Here is a 9010-nt window from a genome sequence, read left to right on the forward strand (position 1 = left end):
CTCTGTTCTCTACCAGGGTATATGAGTCATTTTCCATGCCCAATTCATTTAAACAATGAATTCTTCCAGAAATTGAGAAACTAGCAAGCAATGACAAAGTCCACTCGAAAAACAAATTTGAGTTTTTGATTGTATTTCCATTTGATCCTCTCTAAGGATTAAAATGAACAGTGTCATCAATATGCTACAGGAAGGGGCTTCCCTGGTGCTGGTGGCGCAGTGGTTGAGAGTCCGCCTGCCAATGCAGGGGACGCGGGTTCGTGTCCTGGGGCGGGAGGATCCCACATGTCGCGGAGCGGCTGGGCCCGTGAGCCATGGCCGCTGAGCCTGCGCGTCCGGAGCCTGTGCTCTGCAACGGGAGAGACCACAACAGCGAGAGGCCCACGTACCACAAAAAAAAAAAAAAAAAAGCTACAGGAAGAAGTTAGATTGAAATAATATTACAGGCTTTAAGTTATGCAATGTTTTTAATCTTATAAGTGTGGCAACTGATATGTGGGGCTAAGGATCATTCTTTTTTTTTTTTAACAGGTAAAAAAATTTATTTACTTATTTAAATTCTCCTAAAATATAAAAAACAGAACGGTTTCCTGAATTACAGCTTTTGGCAGTAAGTAAAGGTCAATGCAAAGAACAATAAGCCTCAACTTCCTGTAGCAGCCTTTATTTTGCCCTAAAAAGAGAGACCATTTTCCTACAGAGACAGTCATTTAGATGAGACACACATCAAGTTTTTTTCTTAAGTGCCAAAACTCATATAATTCCTGTAACTGCGGATGAGAAGTATAACTTAAATACTCCAGGTGATCGCAAATCCTGAAGAGTTCCTGATTTCTGTGACGGGGAAGAATTTGACTAGTACATAGCTGAACTAAAATCCAGGCAAAAATGCTCTACAACTTCATCTACTGGTTTGTAATTCATTAACATATTGTAAGACTGTTATTCAAATCTAGTTATGTGGTAATAAGACCTGAGAGTATTTTGTAAAAGTTTGTTTTAAAAATCCCCAGTTAAACTTAATTTGCTAATTTTCTATTCTATTATCTATATTTTTCTTTGTTTAATCTGTCTCCTTTTCTTTCCACAAATTCCCAAGGACAATTCCTTAAAAAATTATTAGTCCTATTGTTCGGTTGGAGGTGAATTTATCCCAACAATCCGCAGGTCTGTGGATGTCCAGAATGTAACTCTGGTGAGCCAGATGGGCTCCTACAACAACCACAGCAGTGTAGTAGGGCACAGTTTGACCGACGTTCACTCCCAGCAGGCTCAGTGCCCCCAGCATCGCCACAGTGAAGCCACTGAGCCACTGCTTGGTATCTTCACGGAACAGCAGTGCCGTGGACTTAAACCCGATCCGAGCATCATCTCTCTTGTCCTGATGAGCATAGATAGTATCGTATATTACAGTCCACATAATTCCAGAAAAATAAAGAGGAAGGCAAACAGATGGATCACAGAAGCCCTTGACAGCAGACCATCCAAGTAATGCTCCCCAATTAAAAGTCAACCCCAAGGCTAACTGAGGCCAGTATGTAATTCTCTTCATTAGCGGGTAGGTGATGACAAGAAGTAGGGATGCTGCTCCAAGAGCTATACTGTAGTAATTCAGACATAGAACACGCAGTGCCAAGGTCAGCTGTCCCCCAAGAAAAACAAAGGATTGAAAAGTTGAAATGTCTCCAGCAGCTACTGGGCGATTTGCTGTTCTTGTAACCCTGCCCCCATGGCCGCTCCTCTGTGGAGAAAGGAAGCACACTGCGCTTTGCAACACCAGCTATTCAACTGATACTGGCACTTCTTACGCTGGATTTCAGTGAGGACACTAAATGATCCTGTTGCTTTTTGTGGCATTCAAAAGTGATGCCACCATCTTGTCATTAATAGTACAGCCTGCTCCAGGCATCAGAAGAGCTCCAGTGCCAAAGAGGGATAACATGTACCAATCTGGAAAACAACCTGGTTCAGCTGCCAGACCAATGCTCCAAGTACATGGCAGATACAGTAGCCAGGTTCCTATGGGCTTGTCCAACCGTATGAGGCGCAGGTAGGACTGCAGAGGGCGGGGCGACGAGTTTACGATCGCCGCCGCAGGCAGGCTCGTCCGCCGCCCGAGCGGCCCCCGCCCGGCTGAGGGCCGCCAGTCTCCCGCGTGGAGCCCACTGGCCGCGTGCGGTAAGGTGAGGGAGCGCCGCGCGAGCCCCACAGCCACACCTGAGTCCCTGCCCGTAGGCGCCGCACGAGCCCCGCGCCTGCCGCGCCCAGCATGGCGCTCCGGAGAGCGCCGATCATTCTTAATTATAGAAAAATTTCTACACAGAAAAAATCATGGGATTAGATTCAGAGCTTATTTGGATCATACATTTAATTATACTTATTGAGAAAAACAAATTCTAATCCGTAAAACAGATTAGAAATAACAGCACAAATCTCCTTAGCCTGCCAACCAGGCTTAATAACTGAATATTAAGTTATAATATCAGTTATTATCAGAAATTACCTGTACTATTCAGTGAGCTAATTCACTGCTAGCTCTTCTAAGAACATAGGCTCCAGAATAAAACAAAAATAAATTAAAAGAGAGATAGAGACAGAGTCAATCCTTTGCAATCTCTTTAAAGTCAAATGAAATGATTCCTTCCTGGGTCCAAACAGCCTTAGGGCTATGGTGGAAGTGAAGGGAAAGAAGATCTTCATTTCCAGGGACAGCTACCTGTCCTTCCTATTTAGAGATATCTGAACCCAGAACTGCACCCCAACAAGCCTTTCTGACGCATCTGGAAACTTCAGAAGCCACTTCTGATGGCCCCACTCTTGATATGACCCAATGACTAGGTACCCACGACATCTGGTCATTGTAGACCCTGTAGGGACTATTGCACCCACTTCAGATACCTTGGGACTCACTACATTAGACCTCATTTTTCACCAGTGCCTGTCCCAAACCATTCTAACATCTGTGGTTCACCAATGCACTACTCTTCTACATAGCAACCCTATTTACTTTTATTCTCACTCGCTCTACTTTGCTTGTCAAGGCATACTTTTTCTCTCCATAGACTCAATCTCTCCATTACTCCTTCTACATGCCAATTTTGGGAAAAAGAATTTCAAATCTCTCCAATAACCCCCTGCCACCCACAGACTGAGGGATCATATTAACCTGGGCCAGACATTCTACAGACAGCTGGGCTAGCCTAAGAACCAAATAACCTGGTGTTTGCAAACAGGATACCACTTCTCCCACAATACATCCACTTGCACATCAATTATCTGTTTGTCCGCCATGATTTCTCTGAACTTCTCAGCATCACAATTTCTCCAGCACCTGGGTAGTGTCTGGAAGAACTTCCAGTGATCCAAAGAACACAAAGCAAAAAAACAACGGACTGAGACTATCAAAATGGGAGACACCATTAGGCTCTGCTCCCATCACATATATCCCCTGCATATATCCCAAATTGTAAGACCAAAGTATAGAAGTCATCAACTTCATCACCTTCCTAAGCCAACTACACAATTCTCTGTGTAAAGACCCTGACTCTAACCCCTCTCTGATGCATTTACCCCATGAAGACCTCTATTCCTATCATGTGTGTAAAGACCAAGAGATGTCACTTTATTTTTGTCATTAAAAAGCAAGTTATGACTGTTGAGGAGTTCATTGTGATTAAATATCCAGTAAACTGGTAGAAGGCCTGGGTTTCTGGCTGCTGGTGTTGTAGTATCTCTGACATAGAACTCAGTGCTAACATTCCACAATTTCCAGGGAGCACACGGTAAAGTCTGAAGCTCAGAATTCTTTTAAGCTGCATGTTTTACTGGAGAGGAAGGGTTGGCTGTGCAAGGGGTTAAGTATTTCTGTAAGAACTGTGGGCCTAATCATAAGTCCTTGCTGTTATTGCAGTATACTGAGAATCCCCTTTTTTTTCTGAAATCATTCTAAAAGAGGCCCTTCACACAGGGAGCCTGAAGAATTTCATATGTGAATATTAAAACTTTTACTCTAACAATATCAAGAAATTTGTTTAGAGTGTGACAGGCAGCTGAAACTATTATGCCCACTGTGTACAATTAGGAGCAGAATTTAAAGTTATTTTTCTACCTTGAAACACTTTACAAATACAAATGTCTATGAAAAGATGCTTTGTTCATGACTATGCTTCTTCTCTGTGAAAACTCAAATGTATGTATGTTCGTATGTATGTGTGAGTGTATATATATACACATGTATAATGTGTGCAAAAGAAAAGAAGACCCTGACTCTAACCCCTCTCTGATGCATTTACCCCACCAAGACCTCTATTCCTATCATATCCCAGAGGCTGACTCAATAATCTGGTAAAAGAAACCCAAGTACATTATCAAATGGATATTAGAAGAATGGCAATAATCAAAAACACGGACAAAAAAACATTTTTGAGGATATGGAGAAATTAGAACTGTGCTAGTGGAAATGCAAAATGGTATAGCCACTTTGGAAAACAGTTTAGCAGTTCCTCAAAAGGTAAAAAAATAGAATTATGTATAACCTGACAATTTCACTCCTAGGTATATACTACAAAGGACTGAAAACATAGAGCCACAGAAAAGCTTGTATACACATGTTTACAGCAGCATTATTCACAATAGCCAAAAAGTGGGAACAACCCAAATGCCCATCAGCTGGTGAATGGATGAACAAAATGTAGTATAATTCATACAATGGAATATTATTCAGTCATCAAAAGGAATGAAGTACCAGGGTAAACTACAAGATGGATGGACTTTGAAAACATCATGCCAAGTGAAAGAAACTAGTCACAAAAGACCATGTATTGTAGGATTCCATTTATATGAAATGTCTAGAATAGGCAAATTCGTAGAGACATAAGCTATGTTAGTAGTTGCTCAGGGCTGGGGCTGTAGGGGAGGAAGGAATGAGAAGTGACTGATGTTGCACTTGCAGTTTGTTGGCTCTTAATAGGCTCTACATTTCCCTCCTGTTGCCTTTTCAGACAAGTGGTGATAAAGGTTCCCTGCTATTGCTTGTCCCAGATTCTTCATCTTCCCTTATTAATTCTTTTAATCCTGTCCACATCTGTTTCTTGTTGGGACAATGGCTGGTGTCCTACCCCTTTCTCTGTGTATGTCCCTGATTTCTAACTCTGAGGCTTCTTGGTGCAATTCCCAATACCAACTTGCTTATTCTTTAGGGAGAACCGCATTGATGGATAGGGAGTGGAGAAAAGATTGCATATTTACAACTCTTCCCTTCTTTTTTATTCTACACGTATTACTGAGAGATGTCAACTACCCAGGACACAGTGCAGGCTCTATCTAGGGGATTAGTGTCTTAGAGAGACAGAGATAGAAATGGGCTCAGTGGCAGCCTGGCTGTGCTCCAATGGAATTTTAAGAGATGGCCTGGTACTCAAATTGCCCTGAAGTTTTAGGACTTTAGCTATTGTTATTTCTAAACCTAATAGCTTTTGTAAGTGAGGGCTTGTGTTATATAGACCAACTGGCTTCATTTTTCCAGGAAAGGAGTAACTCATCTTCAGAAAACTAAGACAGTTTAGGGCTAAGGCAGAGCCTGACAAGAACCTATATTTATTTCATTATACAAAATACAGATCTTCCATTGTCAAAAGTTTACAATGAGTTGAATCCCTTGTCTTAGCCCAGTCAACCCCAAACCACCAAAACCAAATCCTTTGTTAGGTAAAATCAAATTTATCGGCCCATTGCTATGAAGGAGATCACAAATCAGAGAAACTGTGGTGCATCTCACCAACCAAAGTGAAAGATGGAACTAGGATAGAGAGAATTCTGGGCCAGGGTAGAGTCTGAGTTAAATTTAAATAAATCAGTGTTTTGATAGGCTCCAAGCAAAGTAAGGCAGTGTAAAGTGGTCAACATCACACTCAGACTGCAAAGTAGACCCAGGGTCTTGTTTCCTTGGAAAAAAGAAAGCTAAGATAGATGTGGGACACTGTGTGCAGAAACCCCTTATCTGAAACTCTGCATCTGGGCTGTAAATCCAGTTGGCTTCTCTGCATCAGAGTAACTTAGACACCGCCCCCCCCCACCCGGCCCAGCAAGAGTAGGTTGTTCCTCTCTTACTGATATCTTTTCAAACAACAATTTAAATCAAATTACTTACATTTCTGATAGTCTCCGATTTTAGAGAACAGTTTCTCAGCGAGGAAGAAAGTGGTAGTCACTTAACGAAGGGGATTGTTATGACACTTTACAGCTGCTGTGTGGCCTTGGGGGAAATATTGTTTCCTGTTAACTTATGCAGCTGGCTTTATCTGTGTCTTTTATTCCAATCTGATGAATGGTAGGACAGATTTTTACTGTCCAAGCTATTTTTACTTTCTCATTGCCTTGGTGAGCTGCACTGAGCATGTAGCATAAGCAAGAACTAAATTTTTGTAAGATTAAGCTGCTGAGGTTCTGGGGGTTTGGTTTGGTTTTTTTTTTTTTTTACCAGAGCGTCACCTAGTCTAGCCTGGATGTCATAGAGAGTTCTGTTTTAATTAAATTCCCATAAAATGAGGTACTGGCTTAGGGGCTGGTAGCAGGTGGCAGAAAACTATTATTGGAGGATGAATGGATGTATATCCATATTATGCAGTGGCAAAACATTTGATAAAATTGTCATCTGAGGTAATTTGGTGGGCACATCAAGTCCTTAATAATTTGTAGCCTTAGAAGAAGAGGTTGGAAAATAGAATGTTTATAGCCTGTGTTGGTTGTTAATGACTATGTTTGGCAAGGTATTATAAGAAATAGATGAGCTCAGAAAACAATTGGCCAGTTTGCGAGCAGGAAAGGGAATAGAGAGTGTCTACAGATTTGGGAATTTATAGGGCTGCAAAACGCAACCATTTCTAATCCACAAACAGTAAAAAGTAGCACTGAGCAATACTCTGATAACAAAGTCTGATTAAAATAGCCCTGGAGCAAGGATCAAATCAAGATACAACCATAGGGTATATTGTTAAAATCTGTATGGGTTAAGGTGACACCTGCTATATCTTTTCAGTTGGACAAGATAGGGTGAATGAATTAAGGTGTGTCTTTCCCAACAAAATAGGGTGAATGAACTAAGGTGTGTCTTTCCCACCAAAGATAGGCCCACAGTAATTGCAGTTGAGAGAGAAAGAGACAGAGATGGAGAGAGAGGCAATAAAGCAAAGACATGTAGAAAATTCAAGATGTATGAGTAAAGAGAAATGAAAACTTCTGTCCTTTCAAAAACTTGTACATAAATGTTTATGGCAGCATTATACATAATAGAAAGAATGTGGAAACAATTCAAATGTCTATTGCTTGATGGATAAATAAAATACTGTATATCCATACAGTGAAACACTATTCATCAATAAAAGGAAATTAAGTGCAGATATGTGCTACAATGTGGATGAACCTTGGAAATATTATGCTGAGTAAAAGAAGCCAGGCACAAAGGACCATATATTATATGATCCAATTTATACGAAATGTCCAGAATAGGCAAATCCATAGAGACAGAAAGTATATTTTTGCCTCTTGCTGGGAGTAGAGTGAGCTGGGGTGGGAGAAGGTTGGGGAAATCGGGAGTGACTGCTAATGGGTGTCGGGTTTCTTTCTGAGATGATGAAAACGTTTTGTAAGTACTGGCAAAGTTTGCATAACTCTGTGAAGATACTAAAAACCATTGAATCTTATACTTTAAATGGGTGAATTGTATGATATATTAATTTTATCTCAAAATAAGCTCGAATTTAAAAAGGAAGTATATCTCACAAAGAACTGTGGGTATGGCTATTGGCATATGAAATTGACTGGAATCAGACGAGAATAGGACTAAATTTTTCGAGTGAGTTCAAATGCTAAAGGGACCACTAGCCTAGAGAAGAGAAATTGACTGCTCAGGATTTAAAACAACCCTTGGGCCTAACCTTCTGTGAGTAGAAAATGGGCTGGAAAAATTGCCTCACACCTAAGGAATGGCTATTCACTAATTCCCACTTCTGATAAGGCTAAATAGGATATCATAAAAGGAAGAATCTTAAGGAGGGTTCATTCAAGGACTGTCGGGGCAGAATTGGAACCTAATTAAATAACTTATCCTATCCCAGGGTAGGAAGCCCTCCTCAGGTTGGCCCAGCAGTATTTTATTTTATTTTGCGGTACGCAGGCCTCTCCCTGCTGTGGCCTCTCCCGTTGCGGAGCACAGGCTCTGGACGCGCAGGCTCAGCGGCCATGGCTCACGGGCCCAGCCGCTCCGCGGCATGTGGGAGCTTCCCAGACTGGGGCACGAACCCGCGTCCCCTGCGTCGGCAGGCGGACTCTCAACCACTGTGCCACCAGGGAAGCCCCGCCCAGCATTATTTTAGAATTGCTACAGACCTGGACTTCCAGGAGTATTTAGCTCATTTATCCTGCCTCTGACCCTCAGTGCATAGTCTATTGAGGGCTGATAACTTATCTTTTTGGTTCATAAGACTTGGAGCAAGAAGAATCACATCCAGACCTAATGTAGACATAACAGGGCATCAGCCCCAATGAAGAGACCACTGTACATTGCCCAGAAGTCCTGGACTTGAAGGTTGCTGCTGTGGATGAGGCTTTTGGCTCATCTCCCTCAGGACCGCCTCTAGTGACTACGCTCAGTGCAGTACCTGGCATGTGCTAAGCACTACCTGATGGGAGTTATGCTAAACTCTATTCAAAGGTAAGCCAAGTGAGGCATGGGCAGGTTAAGGAACTTGTTGGAGATCACACAGCTAGTAATGGCAAATCAGATCTTGAACCCAACTTTGCACAGCTACAAGGTCATGCTTTTCCACCTAGACCAGGAGAGCTTTCCATGAACTGTGGCATAGTGACAACCAGCGTGGGGCAACTCCTGGCATCGTTGATTATTAACTCTTCTTCAATAAGTACCGCAGTGAAAGCTGTGCTGGCCTTGTAATTATTATTGCTTGTGTGTAGTGTGTGTGTGTGTGTGTGTGTGTGTGTGCGAAGAAAGAGT

At 42.0% G+C, this 9010-nt stretch overlaps 1 pseudogene; it reads right to left on the reverse strand.

Annotated features, from left to right (window-relative positions):
- Positions 1–454: 454 nt before the first annotated feature.
- LOC111174086 (4-hydroxybenzoate polyprenyltransferase, mitochondrial-like) lies at positions 455–2280 on the reverse strand (annotated as a pseudogene).
- Positions 2281–9010: the final 6730 nt, after the last annotated feature.

The sequence above is a fragment of the Delphinapterus leucas genome, chromosome 11 (genome assembly GCF_059928025.1).
Source record: "Delphinapterus leucas isolate spDelLeu-1000000601 "Yukka" chromosome 11, BTC_Dleu_Yukka2, whole genome shotgun sequence".
Classification (NCBI taxonomy): Eukaryota; Metazoa; Chordata; class Mammalia; order Artiodactyla; family Monodontidae; genus Delphinapterus; species Delphinapterus leucas.